The sequence below is a fragment of the Copidosoma floridanum genome, unplaced genomic scaffold (assembly GCF_036245765.1).
Source record: "Copidosoma floridanum isolate Cflo_tuat_1 unplaced genomic scaffold, Cflo_Japanese_pri ptg000006l, whole genome shotgun sequence".
Classification (NCBI taxonomy): domain Eukaryota; kingdom Metazoa; phylum Arthropoda; class Insecta; order Hymenoptera; family Encyrtidae; genus Copidosoma; species Copidosoma floridanum.
This window is the reverse complement of record NW_028321883.1, coordinates 5,448,578-5,469,990: the sequence shown is the minus strand read 5'-3', so window position 1 is coordinate 5,469,990 and position 21,413 is coordinate 5,448,578. Positions and strand designations below refer to the sequence as shown.

General features: G+C 35.1%; 1 protein-coding gene across 1 annotated transcript in view; it reads left to right on the top strand.

The window, feature by feature from the left end:
* Positions 1-21,413, top strand: part of Sas10 (UTP3 small subunit processome component Sas10) — a 143,181-nt gene that overhangs the window by 89,546 nt on the left and 32,222 nt on the right. The gene's annotated exons all lie outside the window — the stretch shown is intronic.

Genomic DNA, 21,413 nt, shown 5'->3' with positions numbered 1-21,413 from the left:
CATAGGACCTCGTGTCACTATGTCTCAAGTGTAGATAGGGGTAGAAGGCAACCGCTGTCATTATATTTTTACCTGCCCTCTTCACTAATTGTCTATGGCCGATGGTGGTAATCAATCAATAAAGAGAATAGAGGGAGATGCAAGAGAAATGTTATCTTATTCCTTTTTCTACCACCCTTCCATACTTTATGTATTAAAACTCTTTAAAAGAACGAATGTATATAAAAACATGGCCTTTTAGGGTGTGGCCCCATTAAAAGACGTAGAACGTAACGCGTATCTCGAAAATTATATAACCCATAATTCTTGACCAGTTATGACTCTTTTAAGAAAATGAGATTTTCCGGTCAAAATTAAGCAGCTTTTGAACAAATATCACTGACAAACATCTTATGCCCCAAATATCTGTTCTGATATCTGATATCATTGCCATTATGATATTAATTAATTCATAGCCGAATTTGAAAGCTTCTCAAAACGCTTTGGGATTTCTGAGACAGCGTCTTACAACGTTTCTATTATCCATAGTGCCAAAATTCGGAATCCTTGGTTAACTCTCATTTTAATACGATCATAAATATGATTCTAGGTATTAGTTCTCTCTTTTTCAAATGAATCTGCGAAATACATTATAATATTATATTTAATTATTGACTATTATTACGTTTTGTCTCTCAGTATTTTTTTTTTACGTAACACAGACTATGTTAGTAATTGTTACTGAAATTTCAATGAGGTTAAAGTTTTATAAAAAAATGATGAAGTATTCATAATAATAGTGACAAAAATATAGGTGTATCGATATTATATGCTGCCGTATCTGATCTCGACATTAAGAAAAAATATTATCAAATTTTGTTTTACTGACAATATTTTACTGATACTTACAAGTATGTATAAATTTGTTACCAATGCCCAAATAATAAATATAATGGATATTACAAGTAGTACAAGCGTATGAAATCATACTAGTTATACAGGGCGTTCTGATTTTAAGCCCGGAAAACTATACCACGAGATAAAGCTCATCAAAAGCTCTCGAAAAGCTTTTTACAAAATTTGGATTCGATGGATAATTAACGAGATATTGTTGATTTAATAATCGATCAATTCCTCCAATCACAGAGCACTTAGCCTCAGGAGGCGGGGCCTAAGCATTGTGGAGGGGCGAATACGCATAGCTAAACTCTTTTACGGAGAAGGTGGTAATAGGTATGCCAGGAGACAAGGTTACCGACTGCAGAGATTTGATCAGTTACCTTACCAGCGCACAATTCAAATAGCAAGGCCGAAGTATTTTAACCGGAGATCTGATTTTTGAGAAATGATTACGCACGTCCACTACACTTATTCAGTGCATATTTTTTTCTCAGTAAATTTCACAGAGAAACAATTCAATTCTAATTTTTTTTAACATACATCGCCTGATAAAATAAACCAGAATGTGAGAGGGTCTCATGCGTTGAGCTCGAATACTCAGTAAAACTCTTGATCTTTTAACGTTGAACTACTTGGAGATAAAATTTTAATTTTTTGTACACTGTAGAAGAAGCTCATTTCACGCATTTACTTGGTCAAATTTTTTTATTTCATCAAACTTTTTTTGTGATTTACGAAAATAAAAAAAATAAAAAATAATAAATGAAATTACGATTAAGCAAGACATGTGCGTTTATGGGGCCCATCTCTCTAACGTGTAAGATTTTACTAAAAAAGGATCAGTATTTAATCCATACGAAGCTTTATCGTCTGAGAAATAACAGCTACATCAAGAAACTAGAGAAAATCTCACGCTTTCAGCGCGATGGCTCAGCGCGAATCAGAATGCTTATTTTTCTATCTACTTGTCGATAGGTCTTGAACCTCTTGGTCCCTGGAGTACCACATAACTATTTGAAAAAAAAGCAAGAAAATTCCGCGGATCGAGCTTGTTCATTTATCAAAAATCTTCTAAATCTAGAGCTTCGATTATCTAATTTTAAAACATAACTATTTTTATGCCCTCCAACGTCATAAGCACTAAAAGTTCAAGTAGGCGGAAAGGTCTAACATGGTGAGAGTAATTGACTAGCAGAAGCCCCAATTTTTATTTTTGTTTACCTTTTTTTTTTTTGTCTATGGAAAAAAATTTACAAAATTTTGAAACTACTTTAAAATAAAAAAAAGTGTAAAAAAGGAAGAAGCCCATTTCACGCTATCTGTTGGTCAAATTTTATGCATTTTGTCAAACTTCATCGTCTAAAAAAGGATTAGTATTTAATCTATACAAAGCTCTATCGTTTGAAAAATTACAAGTAAATTTAGAAACGCAAGAAAATCTCACGCGTTAAGCGCGATTGCTCAGCGCGAATGATTATGCTTGTTTTTCAATCTGCGTGTCGATAGGTCTTGAACCTCTTGGTAACTGTTATTCTTATAAGATTTTTGTTCCGTAACACTTTTCCCAGGCTTTGGACTGACACTATATTATTAAATATATCTGGCGTGTTTAAAAAAAAACTAATTCCATTGCTGGTTCTACAGGACGCTTTGACTGCCTCATTTTTTATCTACTCTAAAAGCTGCAACAGGTTGTAAAAAATCATATTAATGGACTGCAAAATAGTTACAATAACATTTCGAATCTTGTTGTACCTTTACAACAACTGTTCGATGTACTCTCCATTGTTTTCGACATCTAAATTAGCTCTTCGAACAATAGTGTTGACAGATCTTTGGGCCATTCCTATCTCTCGCACCTCATCGAATGCCTGGACTACTCCCTGTCTGCAATCCTTAGTGTCTACAGGTTGAATTTTGTACACTGATTCCTTGACGCAGCCCCACAGAAAATAGTCCAGCAGGTTTAGGTCGGGGAAACGGGCTGGCCACGCTATTGGACCTCCTTGACCTATCCGCCTCTCCGGGAAGGTGTCATTCAGGTACCTCGTGACATTACGTGTAAAATGGGCTGGGGCTCCATCATGCTGGTAGATGAGTCTCAGTCGTGTCGCAAGTGGGACGTCCTCTAAAAGCCCAGGCAACTGATTCTGTAAAAAATCGAGATACGCTGCACTGTTCAGCCGAGGAGGCAAAAATACGGGACCAATCTACAAATTAAGTGAATCGGAGAGTCAATATCAAAACGTAAATTAATCCTAATCGGATTTCTTATTTCTAAAAAAAATAATAAATTAAAACGGTTTTAATGATATTTTTCATTTGTTAATACAACAGTACCACGAAATTATGAAAAATTAGCTTTAAAATATTTTAAGTTGCAATTAAAAAAACACCAATCCGCAGAAGTAAAATTCTTTTTACACTCTACAAACAAATTTTAGACGGAAAACACTGCAAAAAAAATATTAAAGTACTTGCGACGATATTTCCAATGATTTCACCCCAAACATTTATGCTCCATCGATACCGGAAACTCGTCGCCCGCGTGAGGTGAGGATTTTCATGAGCCCAGAAATGATAGTTATGTTGATTGAGCATGCCATTCCTAGTGAATGTACACTCATCAGTCCACAAGATCGTATTAACAAAATGAGCATCAGCCCGAGCTTGGGCCAAAAAACTGCCACAAAAATTTACACGGCTCTGGTGATCACTAAGCAGCAACTCTTGCACGCGCCGATAGTGGTACGGGTATTACTGCGTGGACTCTGCTAGGGGTAACATTTAGCTGGCATCCGACAGCACGAACTGATGTTCGAGGGTCATTTTCAAACATGTCCTCAATCAACTTTTCCATTTCTGGCACTAAAACCTTACGTGGGTGACCAGCATCCCCGCGAAATGGTAAAACGTTGCCCGTTTCCATAAAACGATGGTGACAAGCACCAATCGTTTCTGGATTCGGATGACAACGGAGAGGCCAACGAGCACGATATTGGCGAGCAGCTTCTTCAAGATTTCCTCCGGCAAGATAAAAAAAATGAACCATCTGCGTGTAGTCCTCGATTGCGTAGTTTTGCACAGCACGATTCATCACGACACTCACAAACGGACATAACAGACCAAGGCAACCTTCTTGCGCGAAATGATAAATAAGAGGACGATCGATTTTTCACGAAAAACAATGTCCTAATGAGCCTAGCGGATTCTTAAGAAAGTTATTTTTTGTAAGCAAGTCAGTCTGACCTGCAGGAACATGAACGCCCGCTTAAAGGCAAATTCGAATACAGGCACTTCGTGTACCGAATAAATAAATTGACATCAGACGGACTCAACCATGAGATATAAAAATCCAGAGTTTTTCATCTTACCAATGTAGCTAAACTATGGTCTTCATTCGATTCCACAAAATACAAGCATAACTAACTTTTTGATAACGTGTATTGATGTAATAATTGATTAAAAACCTGCTCTTCCATAGATAATAAAAGATATTTTTTTTTCAAAGTAAACAAAAATAAAAATTGGGGCTTCTGCTTATCAAACACGATAACCATGCTAAACCTTACCGCCTACTTTAACTTTTAATGCTGAGGACGTTGGAAGAATTAAAAATAACTATGATGTCATCTTAGATAATAATGCGATTAACGTAAGAGCTTTGCGATAAATAAACAAGCTCGATGCACGGTATTTTTCAGCTTTTTTTCAATTATTCGTCACGTGGTACTCCAGTGACCAAGAGGTTCAAGACCTATCGACACGCAGATTGAAAAACAAGCATAATCATTCGCGCTGAGCAATCGCGCTTAACGCGTGAGATTTTCTTGCGTTTCTAAATTTACTTGTAATTTTTCAAACGATAGAGCTTTGTATAGATTGAATACTAATCCTTTTTTAGACGATGAAGTTTGACAAAATGCATAAAATTTGACCAACAGATAGCGTAAAATGGGCTTCATCCTTTTTTACACTTTTTTTTTATTTTAAAGTAGTTTCAAAATTTTGTAAATTTTTTTCCATAGATAAAAAAAAAAAAAGGTAAACAAAAATAAAAATTGGGGCTTCTGCTAGTCAATTACTCTCACCATGTTGGACCTTTCCGCCTACTTGAACTTTTAGTGCTTATGACGTTGGAGGGCATAAAAATAGTTATGTTTTAAAATTAGATAATCGAAGCTCTGGATTTAGAAGATTTTTGATAAATGAACAAGCTCGATCCGCGGAATTTTCTTGCTTTTTTTTCAAATAGTTATGTGGTACTCCAGGGACCAAGAGGTTCAAGACCTATCGACAAGTAGATAGAAAAATAAGCATTCTGATTCGCGCTGAGCCATCGCGCTGAAAGCGTGAGATTTTCTCTAGTTTCTTGATGTAGCTGTTATTTCTCAGACGATAAAGCTTCGTATGGATTAAATACTGATCCTTTTTTAGTAAAATCTTACACGTTAGAGAGATGGGCCCCATAAACGCACATGTCTTGCTTAATCGTAATTTCATTTATTATTTTTTATTTTTTTTATTTTCGTAAATCACAAAAAAAGTTTGATGAAATAAAAAAATTTGACCAAGTAAATGCGTGAAATGAGCTTCTTCTACAGTGTACAAAAAATTAAAATTTTATCTCCAAGTAGTTCAACGTTAAAAGATCAAGAGTTTTACTGAGTATTCGAGCTCAACGCATGAGACCCTCTCACATTCTGGTTTATTTTATCAGGCGATGTATGTTAAAAAAAATTTGAATTGAATTGTTTCTCTGTGAAATTTACTGAGAAAAAAATATGCACTGAATAAGTGTAGTGGACGTGCGTAATCATTTCTCAAAAATCAGATCTCCGGTTAAAATACTTCGGCCTTGCTATTTGAATTGTGCGCTGGTAAGGTAACTGATCAAATCTCTGCAGTCGGTAACCTTGTCTCCTGGCATACCTATTACCACCTTCTCCATAAAAGAGTTTAGCTATGCGTATTCGCCCCTCCACAATGCTTAGGCCCCGCCTCCTGAGGCTAAGTGCTCTGTGATTGGAGGAATTGATCGATTATTAAATCAACAATATCTCGTTAATTATCCATCGAATCCAAATTTTGTAAAAAGCTTTTCGAGAGCTTTTGATGAGCTTTATCTCGTGGTATAGTTTTCCGGGCTCAAAATCAGAACGCACTGTATACAAAAAAAATGTAATTGTCTGTCCAATTGCAGAAAGAATTTACCGCATGACATTATAATAATGAAATTGTTGTATTTGAGTAATATGCGTTTAAAAACTATTTTCATTATGTATTATATTACTAGTAAAAAATTTTATTTTCTATCAGTTTGTTCATTTATGTATAAATTACTGTCATAGCAATGGAACGAATTGACAATGAAGTATTTTGTAATTCATACAAAGAACAAATAGTGATCTTATCCTTACTGAGAAAATTTTGATACATTATTGTTTTGCTTTTGTACTTGAAAACGAATTATTAAAAAATAGGTAAAATTACTACACCGTTCAGCGTAGTTACATACATAGAGATGTGAAATAATCGAATAGCAGAACTATACCTAAGCCAATGCGATGTCTATAAAGCTGCACAATGTCCCGCAGTAATAATATGGGAGGGAGGGCGTGTCAGGAAAGAAAAGAGATGCAGGGCAGTATCTGTTTAGTATAAAAATATGAGAATGACTTTTGTACTGTAATAATCGTAGTGTAGAGACAATTAGTTGATGAATTCCTTTCGGTATACAAATGTACATTAGTAATAAGCGTAATATACATTCTTTCATAGTAAATATAAATCGATGTTCATTGTTCATTATAAATAATTATTTATTTATGTATTCTTAGTAACTTATGAAAGTCACAGATGCAGTTCACAATTCTTTGTTGACCCTGAAATATAGTTAATTTATCATTTTAACTCTTTTGGTTGCATCGTTTTGCATATCACACTCGTATTTAATCGGAGATCGATGTATTTTTCTATTATTAGTCAAATTAAATGGTTATCATGATCATGTAAAGGCTCTTGTTTTAAAAAATGGTATCTATTATCTAAAATAAATGCTGAGAAAGATTTCGTATGCTATGAACATATTAACATGTTTTTTTAATTCAATCAGAACATTGCCTGATTGTGTTTTCTGTGGTTTTGAAAATAACATCTCCAGATGCAAAGTTTAAACCTCCAAGATTTTTTATCAAAGTCAGTTTTGATTTATTGTCCAAGTTATTTTTAATAGTACCTGAATCAGTTTTGATGTATCTAAAATATCACAGCACCTAGCACAATGTATTGTATTTTTTAGAAATATAACTACGCAACCTGCTATGTACTTTATCATTTTTTCAGTATACTCTGAAGCGAACGATCTGCATGATTGACTATAATCATGTTCCCAAATAAGAGTTTCATTTGTACTAATAAAGTCTTTTATTTGGGGCGCACATATAATATACTCTATGGTTTATTATCGCAATTTTCGTTAATATCGTTTTGATCAATATAACTTCTTGTACATCTTCTATCATGCAGTCTTAGCTCATAAATGTTGTATCATCTAAAGAGAGGTATAATTACCAACTGAAGTACATGAAAACTTTATTTGATGCTAAGTAATTTTTTATAAACAGATAAGTACTGTGTTGAAATCGAATAACTACAAAACCCATTCATGCGTTGGATGATGGAAAAAATTATTTCCACCCGATCTAATGAGATCTTGTGATACATAAAAATAGTTGACATAATTATACTCATATAAACATTTGGAAAGTTTGTAAAAATATGTCAAGCTTATTACAAATGCAAGTAATCCCATATAAACAGATGTGCTTCTTAAAACGGACTTTGGGACTTTACTTGGAAAATTGTTGTTTTTTTTGAAAGCATGAACAGGTACATCGTTTTGAAGGATATAAACGTATTGCATAAATGTATCAACTTTATATTCTTAATAATGATTTTGTTAATATTTACACGTCTTTGTATTTTACAATATTTATTTAGTTTCGGGGTGTAATGGGATTAAATACACGTGGAAGAAAGTATATGTTCGTTTATTAAAGTCCCAAAGCGAGAGCAGTCGCGTGCGTGGCGTTAGGTTCGGAGGCTGATCGGAGAGAGAGGGAGAGCGGGAGAGCTGATCACGCTCGGGCCCGCCGCCGAAAGGTGATCATCATACTCTGTATCCGCTGCTCATGCGCCGTGAGAGGTGAGTCTTGGGCACGAACTTACAAAGGTTCTAGATACTGTACGTCACACGTCCGAGGCCACGCAGTCATCGTCCTCGATGACCATACTCGTTTGTGTGTGCGAGTATATTTGTGTTATGTTGTCTGTGAATTATTTGTGTATACATAATTGTTCTTGTTTGCGCTGCTCTCTTTACATTATTTTTGTATAATTATATTCTTTGTATATTTATTATTTATTTAATTATTCTTTTTGTTTTTATTTTATTTTTTTATTTATTTATTTTTTTTATTTTTTTTTTTTTTTTTAAATCTGTACACATCTTATGTATGACCCTTTTCATTACATCGTCGATCTCAATGATCATCGCGGATTGGTTGTTAACTAAGCTGGTAGTCTTCTGCCTTCTGATCCTACCCGCTCGCCCAGTAGCACTTGTACCTCTCGTGCATTAACCATGGCCCTCTGGGTTGACAAGTCTTGTAGTACTGAGTTGGTGTTTCCGCGGTTCCTCTCTTGTCCGCCTGTAATCATTCTCAAACCTTTAAGTATTATTGGACCCCCCATTTCAAAAATCTAAAAGATCCGGCTGCCACTCCTAGTGCTATTTCCGCTGTCAACAATGCGTATTCCTTCCAATTTGAGAATTCCTCCTTTGTTTGTACTAACTCGTGTGCCCGTTGGAGTATATCCGCTAGCTTAGTACCTGTTTTTATCCTATCGTCAAGTCCGTGCTTCTGGTTATCGAGTTCCTGTAGTCCGTCTCTTTTTATCACTGCTTCCATTAATTCCAGTAACATACCTTCTTCAGTCCCTTTCACCTTTTGTAGTATATCCTTCAAGTTTGGATTTGCGCTTTCAAGCTTCATTATGCGATTTTCACCTTCCTCGTGTCCTGGATCCAGTCTTGTATCCGATGCTTGAGCTATACAGTCTCTTGCTAAGCTGACTACCCCAGAATCCACCACCTTCAGTTTCTTGTGTTTGGTGTGTTCACACTGTATGTGGACTTTGTCCTTTCTCGTGGTGGTAAAGGCATATTGGTTTTTAGCATGGAGACGTGTACAAGATGTGCCCTTTAACTTGGCTAATATTATCGGACATTCTTCTGGTTTCTTCACTGCAATCCCCAATATGATACGTATCTCACAGGAGTGATCCTCTTAGACTTCCTGTGTTGGCTCCATTTGTGTGCATATTCGTGTTTTTCCTAGTCTTTTACATAGTCTTGTCACCTCTTGCGGTATTGGCGTAAATCTTCTCTCACTAACACTGCTCGCTATGTATTCGTATGTTGGCTGCAAGTATGCCACTAAATCCGTAGTATGTAAGCCTTTTTGTTCCATTGGCAATGATGATATCCTAAGAAGGTCCAAATTTTCTTTCGTAACCAGTGGTATCCGTATATAATACATTATTCTGCCGTTAAATGCCATGGTCGTTATTTCTGAGATTTCTCCAATTTATTCTTCTGTAGTTATATTTTCCCTTACTGGGAACTGTAGATCTGGTCTTAGTTGCTCTGCCAAAATTTTAGCTTCCAAAATCGCTCTCAATGCCGCATCTGGTATATGTGTCGTTCCCCGGCTCGCCAAGTATATTATGTCCACCATTGTTCCAAATGTTGTTATAAGTTTCTCGGCTAAGTGTTCACTAAACACTTAAGCATTGTTCCCATACCTTTGATTTTAATTGGGTCGCTGTTTTAGATAAGGATGATGATGACTTTTGCTGGGAAGTTCTTGAGCTATTATCATTTTTTGGTTTGATAATAATATAAATACTAGCAGCCCCCCCGTCTCGGCTTCGCCCGAGACTTACTAAATAAAACACCGTAGTGTGTTGACATGTAATGTGAAACATTTTTAGTTAGAAAATTTTACACATACTCCCGATACATCTCAGAACAAAAATCTTCTTATTAAAAAATATTTTTTCGGAATCCATATAGTTTATTTGGTCAAATAATAAGGTGTGAAAATTCAAAAAAATAATTATGCTGAAAATTTATGCCATAAAATAATCGATGGCTATAAGAAGTTGTTGATTAAGTTTCTTCTGTGTAATTCACGAAAAGGGCTATTTTTTAAAGCTGTTAAGATTTTAAACCCCCAAAAAATTTATATTAAAAAAAAATTGTTTTTTCTCATATCTCACTATTTTATTACCAGAGCAACAAAGTCCTGGACCTTAAACCCAACATTTTTATTGCCACAAAAACAGAAATACATTTTCTACTTATTTAAAAATCTGAAGTAGGATCTTTAAAGATTTCAGAGATTGCTGTAAGGGTACAATGGAAAGCTGATCTCTCACGTAATGGACTCTTAAGTTGTCGATTTTGACGCTGCTGTTTCAATCTCGATAAATTTTCTGCGTCAGTTTCTTGACGCCTCAAATTGTATTCATTAAATACATTTGAAGTTTTCTTTCCAATATACCCTTTTGCGACTATTGGCATGCTTACGACTTTTATGACCCCTAAAGGCTATTTTCAGTCAACTTTGTTAATTTTAATACATTTGTTGGCAAGGTAGTTCGACGTCCGATGGCCCTAAAAAAGACCGGTGAGCTTCTTAAGTTAACTCTTTCTTGACTGCAGTTAACAGAAATTGTGACCTGGATACCTCAGGGTGATCTTCTCTGGCTTACTGTTGAAGACCCAGACTGATTGGGAGAAAAATTACAAAGTCCGAAGCTTTGGGGCTAGTTGTAGTGCTCTTTCCCAACGTCTCCCGGTATAACGTCGAAGACGTTGGTGTCTAAAGCACCTTTTTTATTTTCAGATTCAGTTGTTTTGGTGATCTTAGATGGGGAGATTGGTTAGTGATACTTGTCCAGTGGAGGCTGTCCCGTTGGCTCAAGTTTTTTTTCCTTTATAGCTGTTATAGGTTTGCCCAGCGCAGACCTTGGAGAGGATCAGTGATTCCTGGTTGAAGCTTAGAGTCGAGAGGGTAATATAGAGTCGTCGGTCACCGGGTTTTCCAGCCTTGCGAAGAACAACTCCGCAGGTGACGTCTGCCAGTGAATAGCTGACTTGGTTTAATAGTGCCCGTCTTTAGTTAATATAGTCTTTTAGTCGACGAATCGCTTCCGGAAATGGTAATAAAAATGTATTTGTTGGCAAGGTAGTTTACACTTAGGTGGCCCCTAAAAAGAACCGATGAAATTGATGGTTAAGTAGGGAACGTAAATACTTATAATGGCCCTAAAAAGCGCCAGTGGTGAAACTTCCAGGCTATTCTTCATTATTATTCCTGATGATGAAGAGCTGGCTACGGGTTGCTTGATTCTTACCCTGGGAGTCTCGATGTACAGAGACTGTGATGGAGGGAGATACGCCGCTGACCAAAGAATATCTCGTCTCGGGTCGTTCCCCGGATAACCAACTGCTCAATTGCTCATCTTTAGACGGGAACATGTGGGTAAGCGCGTTGGGGACGCGTCGACCAAGAAGAAAGCCGTTGTGGTTCCCGTGACCCTCAGAGCTGTTTTTCCTTGCTTACAATTGTAGCCACAAATTCTCTAACTACAACAGGTGGGATGGTGGGACTGCCACACAACTCTGAAGAGTTGGTGCAGATTGTGCTCTGGCTAAATGTGTCTCCTGGTATTCTGGCAGAGACGGCATCGGTTGGAAGTAATTTATTATTCTTTGATCACACTCGTCGAGATTCAGGGTGAAGGAACACTTAGGTCCCTTCCCCCTTGGAGAAGAGTGTCGTCCGTAACCGGGATACCCAGCTGCAGGACTATCACCAGCATCCTCTGAACAGCTTGATGAGCTGCCGAAGCTCGACTGTACAGCTATCGATACGCTCCGGCCTATTATAACCACACTTATTTAATTATGTTGCAGGTAGCTTCGATTTTATGTCGACGCCACCTAGCGGATTTTACTGAACTAAAGTGAAAAGCTGGCGTATTTTTGCAAAACTTTGAGCTCATTTATTGCTATTGTTATTAAATTTTTTAAGATAAAAACTATACTAAAACCATCTAGGAAGTATCATGAATCAGTGTGCAAAATTTCAGCAAAATCGGTTCAGTAGTTTTCGCGGTTAGCGATTACAACGGTTTTAGCGACTTTGCTTTATATATTAGTAAGATAAAACTAATTGGTGCAACTTCAGTCCTATGTGAAAGTTTTATTTATGATATTTGACGTTTTGTTATAGATAAGTAATATTTAGTTCCACATACTTCTTTACTTTCATTTTGTTTTACATATTTTCACATGTCTAGTTTGATACATTATCCATGCGTATTACATAATTCATAGATAGTCCAATTCATTGTTATACTTCAATATTCATATGCAAGTAAGTTGGATTCTTGAAACGAACATTATAACATTTATGAATAGTGTTGTTACACTTAGATCTAAGAATAACGATTTATAGTTTACGTGTACGGTTTAACGTTTTTAATTCAAAATTAAAGTACAATTTTTGTCTTTGACCTGTTTTTGTTTCATTCAAAACGAATTAAATTTTATAAAAAATTAGGGTTGAAAGTAAAAAATACATTTTTTTTCTTTCATATTAAATTTCTTAGTATCCTTAATAAAATCCGTTTTTCCAAGATGTTAAAAAAAAATCATACCTCTAGCTGAATTAAGGAATAATGCTTCTTTAGCTGATACCAGGCCTACAACTAAAGTCTTAAAGGCATTCCAGATTGCTGAAAGATTGATACACGGTAAACTAACAAGTTACTTGGAAAAAAACGCAATTCTTGACGCTAATCAAGCGAGCTTTTGCCGTGGTCATAGTACCCAGACGGCAATTTTTTCGGTCCTCGATGATAAACGTTGAGCCACAGAAGCTGGGTATGCTAATAATATTGACCTTTGACGTATACAAGACCTTTTACACTATCTCATACTCGTTACTTTTACGCAAGCTTCGTAGACTTAATTGTAATAATGACGTAATAAAAAGGTTTTACGGCTGCTTAACGGCTAGAATGCGTACCATTTTTCGGGATGGCCACGCATTCTCTTAATGGCTACTACCTACAGCAAGAGTGCCTCAAGACTTTTTTTGGTCCTTTTCTTTTTCGATTTTTATAAATGACCTCCATAGTTTTTGATTGCAGCTGGTAAAAATTTAATGGACTTTAAGCATGTATTAGATGTCGTTCTGAAGATCTTGTAATTGGTACAAAATTTAAATGGAGATGTGGATGTAGTGGCTCATCGGGTGTCGATAAATTACTTACGCTTAAATGTTAACAAAACCAATGCAAAAATTTTTGGAAAAGCAAATCATTTTTGTCCACTTGAACCTTCTGATTTATCCAAAATTTTCATTAATTAGCTTGCACTTAGCCATGTCTCTGAGATGAAAATCCTTAGTCTCTGGCTTATTCCTACTCTGAGCTAGGAAATACAAGCTCGCTATATGTCGGGTCGGGTTTTGAAGATCCTGAACTCACTTCATTATTGTCGCAGAGCCCTCTCTTTTCCATTAAGATGATGGCTAGTCAAAATCTCAAAAAAAAAATAGTCTCATATTTCCTCTCTTTAAATACATGATTGCTGCATATAATTGTATTAGTGAAAATTCTAATCTTTGACTGTACATAGCTCTAAGTGCAAGTGTGAGATTTGTATTATGGCACTATAAGGTAAAGAGAAAGAGTCACTCCTTATCGCTTGGCATTAGGATGCCTGACTATTTCCATCCGTCGAGATCTGATCTTTCGTTCCCTAGCGCTCTCCATCGCTATCAAACTTTCTCCTAGTAATGTTGCGATTCATTTTGTCACGCTTCAGAATTCTGATATTTTAAGACGCTTAGCTCACATCTTTTTGTTTCCAATGATCTTCCCTTAAATACGCATGGAAATATTCCGCTGGTCATTTATTCTCCAATCAATCATCTTAAGCTCGCTCAATATGGACGACATAAATATATCTAATTACGAAGCTCTTAAATATCAATAAGTGCCTTTCTACTCGATAAAGATTTGAAAGATTGAAATATCTGGAGAACTGATCCATTACCAATCTTACCAGGTCTCAGAAATTAGACGTAAGGCGTTTTATCCTGCTTAGAGAATATTAGTAGTACCTTCTGAAATTATTAAATTGACTATTTTTATATTCTTAACTATGTTTAATCGTATTATTTTTGTTAATTAGTCAGATTTACATTGTAAAATACGTCAGACAAATGTTGTGTAATAAAGAATAAATTGTTACCACACTATAGAAACGATAATTAGAATTGTAGTCAGTTGAATCAATTAGTCAAAAGTACTTGGCTATTTAAAAATGTTAACTAACTTGCAGCATCAAAGCATTACTTTCTTTTGATACTATTGATTACATACTACAACATTATACGCTATTAATTGTATATCTTGATTCGTCTTATTAACATATAAAGCAAAGTCGCAAAAACCGTTGTAAACGCTAACATCGAAAACTACTCGACCGATCTGGTTGAAATTTTGCATACTGATTCTTGACACTCCCTAGATGGTTTTAGTACAGTTTTTATCTTTAAAAAATTATTAACGAAAGCAATAAATAAGCTCAAAGTTTTACAACAATACGCTAGCTTTTTACTTTAATTCGGTAGGATCTGCTAGGTGGTGTAGAAGTAAAATGGACGCTACTTACAATAGAAGTAAGAGATTACATGAGAGGTCAGCTTTTCATAATAACCCTGATGACAGTAATCACTTACATTGTCCAGATTTTTCAATAGGTAAGACAATATGTATTCTTATTCTGTCGCGATAAAAATGGAAAGGTTATGTTCCAGGACTTTGTTGTTCGGGTAATTTAAGTGAACTGCGTGGATTCTGAACATAAATATATTTAACTAGACGCGTCTTTTCTGAGATGTGTCTAGAGTAATTTAGATTAGTATGGTTGAAGCCAGGAGACCACGAGACTGCACTCAGTAGTACGAAGACCGGAGTAAAAAATCGTTAATTCTTTTAAATTTTTATTCCAGTATAGTTATTCACCATCATAAATACGGAAAAAATAGTGGTAATGCAATACATAACTTTTGAAATAAATCAATTAGTATGAATATTGTTTAAAAGTTTGAAAAGGTGCTAAGCCCTTCTTAGCACATAACTTTGTGTATATTTACTGTTCGATCGTTTTTCGACGATTGACAGATATTTTTCTAAAGCACTTGTATTTACATTTTCTCAATAATCTCGAAAAATTTTTAACTTTTAAATACAAAAAAACCATCGATAGAGGACTCGAAATTCTACAATTTAAGTATTCAAAGACACCTTATTGTATATCTCTACGTCTTGTTGTAGATTAATTATTTATTAATTATCAAAAAATTACGATTTTTTGGAGTTTTTAATTATTTACGCAAAATGTAATTTTTCGAAAATAGTTGTTTGAACCTCATAACTCTTATTTTGTGAAGCACTACAAATGGCTTTTTTTTATTTTTATTTTTTAATAGCCCTTTTTCTATCAAAAAGTAATTTTTGGCACCTCTTTAATTTGTTTTAATAAGGTTCCTACTGAATTATTTATTTCAAAAGTTGCACATCACATTCCCACTATTTTTTTTCGTATTTATAGTGATAAAAAACTCCAGTTATATGATTTAAGGAAAAAAATTCGATCTCTGTACTACAAATAACCCGTTAGGCTTGTAAACTACACCTCGACGGAATCATAAAAATCAACACTGCGTTGAGGTGTATGAGTACAACGAATTAAGCTAAGTGGCGCACAGTTAGGTTGACCTGTATGGGTTGTGTATCTACACGGACTTTCCTATCCCGAGTACTTATACTGTTTCAACACAAAATGTTTTTCCGTGTACTTGATAAATATACGTCAATCTACATCAAAAAATCGAATTTTGTTCAGTTTTAACAATAAATATAATACTTATTTATCTTCAATCGAAATAATCGGTAACTTCAGCTTTTAAATACGAAGCAGCATTTTTTGTTTGTGATAATTATACATAAATTGTACAAAAAAATTTTTTTATTGGAAAAGTCAACTAAATAATATTTTATTTTGTTACCACACTTTTTACTCAAAAATCATGTTTTAACTCAAACCAAACGTCAAAGATTTTAAATTCTTCCATCTAAACAAGCAGCTAAATTTATGCAAAGACTGCGTTACATCTTAAATTAGGATGTTTTATACAAAAAAAGTTGTATTTCAATGAGATCTTCAAATTTTACATTTAATTGTATAATCAAAAATATAAAATACATAAGTTAAATAGAAAAAACTATATTTCGGCGATTTTTAAGTACTTATTGGCTCACAGAACGTTTGGGTTACATCCTGGACGAAAATGTTAAATACAAAAAAAGTTGTATTTCAATCGTATATACAACTTTGTCTTTTGCAGTAAGCCTCGAAAATATCATGTTACAAAGTTATAGCCGAAAAACTTTTTTTTTTGTTTTTTATTGAAAGTGCCATCTTAAACTGACTGCCATTTTTTTACTAAAACAGAAAACTTTGCCGATTTTGAACCATCTCCATTAAACAGAAATGATGAAGTTCTTCATAAAATTTCTGTCCAATCCAACAAAAACTGCATGAGTTGGTCAAAAAACTTGATTACACCCATATGCACATACACCCATATGCACATTTTTTTTTTTAGCAAATTTTTTTTTACCAAAAAACAATAAGTTCAAAAGGTACTTACCCTTTTTACTCTGGCAAAACTATAAGAGACTATTGAGTATCAGTTATGCCTAAAAAAGCAACACGAAATCTTCCAAAATTAACATTTTTGCAAAATCGTCAACTTTATTGAATTTAATTAAAATTATTATCTATTATCCCCGTTATTTATTAATTTTTTCAATTTCTTACTTTAAATATGATTTATTATTTGTTTTCAAGATAAACTGTTTCATTCATAACTCCATTATTTCCACCACATATCGAAAATACGTGTAATCTCTTTGCGGCTTCTGTGGGACTCAAACATCAACCATTAGTGTATTTTGTCTTTATCATAAATATTTTGCTTTGTATTTTTTTTTCAGGAGTTACAAAATAATCCATCATTTTCTTTATTAATGAAAATAAAAATTTACTTGATACATTGTATTCATGCACAGCCCTTAACATTTATATCGCAAATGTATTTAATAAATAAAAAATTTATTATACTGTTTAACACAAAATTATCTGCATAAATCTTTTTGTTCAGAATTTTTTATTCTATGCAAGAGTTGTTAAAGACACTTTATTAATGTACACTAACTGGTAACGAAGAACCAAGTTGCATTTATATACTTCATATGCAATCAAAAAAAGTCTATTTAATTGCTTTGTTAATTATTTCTATCATTGTAACTTTTATGAACTGTGTTGATGATAGGATAGTAGCATGAATATTGCGCGTATACAACACGTAGATAAAACACTCTTCAGGTACTTTAAAATTTTAAGCCCTCAATAAACACCATGCATAATTACGCGAAATATATACGTACAAATTTATATGAAGGAATCATGTTAGCAAATATTTTATTAAGTAAGAAATTAACCAAAAAAATTAAAAATTGATTGAAAATAAGAAAAAGGAAACCACGTTGATTCTGTTGATCATAAAAATATTTCAGTTTTTTATCTTATAATTTTGTATTCTGTTACTATTACCGTAAGAAACCACTCTCATACTATTGTATTTACAACCACTCCTTTTGTTTGAATTATTAGCACTGCAAAAAGTTTTAAAAAATTTTTAGCAAAGTTTATCATTTCTTTTTAAGCACGGGCTATACTTGTTAAGAGGACTGTGTAAAATGTACATACCAACTCAATTTTTTCCAATTTTGATCGTTATAAGGTTTTTGGCAATTATAATTACTTCAACATCTTCTGAGTGTAATAATTCAGTATTCAGATGTAACGTTATAAAAAGATAAGCATATGGCGAATCTCTTTTATTACAGAATGTAATATATATAGATTATGCAACTCAACCAAAAAAGTTGTTTTTTGTTGTAACTTATAGAACGAATCGTAATTATGCGTAAAATTATCGGATTTTACGTCCAAACTTCTGAATGAACGAATGAAGGAATGAAGACTTCTAATCTCGTAGATGCGTTTCACGAATAAAGAAATTTAATTTTCGTTTGCCAGGAACCAGCTGTCAGCCCAAAGGCCGTATTTGCTCTTACTTAAAGTGTGCTTTTTTTTTAAATGTCGTGTGGGAGCACAGCCGATCCAACATGGATTGCCTGGTCCAAATTAAAAAGGGATTAGGGCAGAATTAACAAAAAAGGGGGGGGGACTCACGTAACAAGAAATCAATCAAAAAAATTGATAAAATAAAAACAGAAATAAAATTAAAAAACGGGGGGGATAAGTATAAATAAAGGGAAACAAAATAAAATAAAATAAAATAATAAAAAAAATAATAAAAAAATAAGTTGAGAATTTAAATATTGATAATAGGGGGTTATGATGCGTTGATTACCTGAAATTGAACAGAGGTTAATAAATGAAGAAAACCAATTTAATGGGAAAAAGCCAGCGGCATAAAAAACCCAGATTTATTAAGAAACGGAGACAAATACAAATTGATGAAATTGCTAACTAATGAGATATGAAAATGCGGAATTTTAAATGCGGACTGGTCTTGTATGCGTAAATGCGGATGTGTATGATTGTACGGAAGGACCTACTGGTAACGACTTCCGTTGTGTGAGTATGCGAGGAATTAATGAAGGCAGGAATAGGATTCCCTTGCGAACCGGCGGGCCCTGCTCGGTCGCACGAGTCAGCACAAGGCTGGTGAAAGCGGACCGACGTCCGGAAATGCGGAATTGCCCCTTGCGACAATTCAGACGCAGCTGGCGCTGCGATCGATGGATCGGGCGAGGAGTTAAATATTCCGTCTCGAGAGGCGTACAGGACTTATGATGCGAACAAACTTATGCGAGAGGAGAGAGCGATAGCACGTTGGTTGGGTTGGCGAGGATGTAGAATATGCCCTGGTGATAGTAGCAAAAATGGCGGACTACAGAAAAGTAGAGAGAGAGAGAGAGAGAGAGAGAGAGAGAGAGAGAGAGAGAGAGAGAGAGAGAGAGAGAGAGAGAGGGAATGCACAGCCACTGGGAAAGGGTTGAATGAAAATGTGGATCGTGTACGAGCGAGAAAGAATGAGAAAATGGATGAAATGAAAGTAAGTATGTAGAATGTAAGGAAATGGGGAGATAGCAACAAGTAGAAAATAACTTGAGAACAAAGGTGAAGATAGTATAAAGTTGAGAGAGATATAGATATATATTAAATAGGAAAGGGTTAGAGAGAGAATGTCAGACGTATAGGAGCAATAGATCAGCAGAGAAAAAGAGAGAGAGAAGTAGAGGAAGACGTGGAAAAGGGTCGAGTATGCGGAGATATGTAGAATGTTAGGAGAGAATGTGGGAAAGATACAGAGGGAGGTTAAATGATTAAACGTATAAGAGCGAGTATAATGAAAGGATGAGGTGACTTAGCGTTGGCGTGATCCTCTGGTGGTAAGCGTTTGGTACAGCCGTTGACTCCTGGTGTACGATGACCTGGAAGAGAGAAGGCAGCAAAATGCAGGCGTTGGTAGCAATGGAGATGCGTGCGGTTAGGCGTGCAAAAAGCAATAGAGCGAGAGAGCGCCGACTAGCATACGCGTAAGTCTCGACGCCCCACCCACTGCCGCTCGTACATTGGCCAGCCGTGAACCAACCAGCGATGAGCTTAAGCGGGCGCAGAGAAGACATAAGAGAAAAGGTGTATTTGAGTTGAACCGTATACAAACGTTCCGTTTGATTTCCGTCTCTCGACGGAACAAAATTGTTGACTCGGCGTTGTGGTATTCAGCTTCACCGAGTGATACGTATGGAGAGGTGTTAATGTGTCATATGCTGAACTAACGTTAACCTACTGTATGAATTTCTGTCTAATGTAATACAATAGTAGCGTGTTTTCTTTCGCCTTGGTATCTCACGTCCTTGTAAAGATCTTCAACGTACGTTAGTCTGTTAATATTTCTTTTATATTTAATTTATTAATTAAAGATAACTTTATTTTTTTATTATATGGAATTTTCGATCTTAAATTATGTAAATTTAGAGAAAAAATTTAATAAATGACTAGGTAATGTCTTACCTGATCATTTAATAAATTTAGTGATGTTAGGAATGATTAAATTTTACGAATGATACGAATTACAAATTTTGAAGTTTGCATTTACAGTGGTTTAACAAGTTTTATTTGTTTTTTTTTTTTATAATTTAACTTACTTCTATGATCGTTGGTTATCCGCTGCTTACATTTTCTTAAAATACATGCTCCTAACACGCAGCTTAATTACCGAATTGAGTATTACATTCACTTGAAGGACGCAACTGAACTCAATCTCCAATCTTTGTAGTAACTTAAGAGCACTTGATTAAAGAGAAAAGGCAAATATTGGTATGTACAAGCAGTTTTCATACGCTCCTTCCTAAGTTGAAGATTCGAACGACCCATCAGAGAATAACCTAATTACTTTCGATTGAGATGAGCACAATCGTGGTACAATAATTATACAGCGATTGATGGTTAAATTTGCTAATCTCTGAAATCTTACATTAGGTACAAGTTGCTGTCGGAATTGTGAATGTTGAAATTGTAGATTGTTGTAGAAGTGCGAATTAATGTTGCAAGATGAGCGCTTTATAAGATTGTTTGAAGGTTGCACACGTAGTTCGAGTTCCACTGTGGTAGCTCTTTTAAAAAGACATAAGTCACATGCTGCACGATTGCAAGACCAGATATAAAAATAGCTGAGCATTCGCTTTTAATAATTTTAGAATGGAGCTGAGTGTTTCAAAGTAAGAAATATCAAGTATGTGACATACCGGCGGCTTGGAGCAAGAAGGGGCCAAGTCAGGACAAGTGGCAAGAAGGTGCCTAGTCAGAATCAGACGCAAGAAGGGGCCAAGTCAGGACAAGCGGCAAGAAGGTGCCTAGTCAGAATCATACGCAAGAAGGGGCCAAGTCAAAATTAGCAGCAAGAAGGTACCAAGTCAGAATCAGACGCAAGAAGGGGCCAAGTCAGGACAAGCGGCAAGAAGGTGCCTAGTCAGAATCAGACGCAACAAGGGGCCAAGTCAGGACAAGCGGCAAGAAGGTGCCTAGTCAGATTGATTTTTATTTCTCCTGATTTTAAGTTGGCTACACTTTGTGTATACACTATATATGTATACGGCCATGTAGATCGGATGATGATATATTTATTAGGTATAGAGGTGCAGGATTGCAATCCAGAAGCACTGATTTCAAGTCAAGAAGAACTTTTTGGGCTTTTGATTAACAATAGTAAACATAAATATTA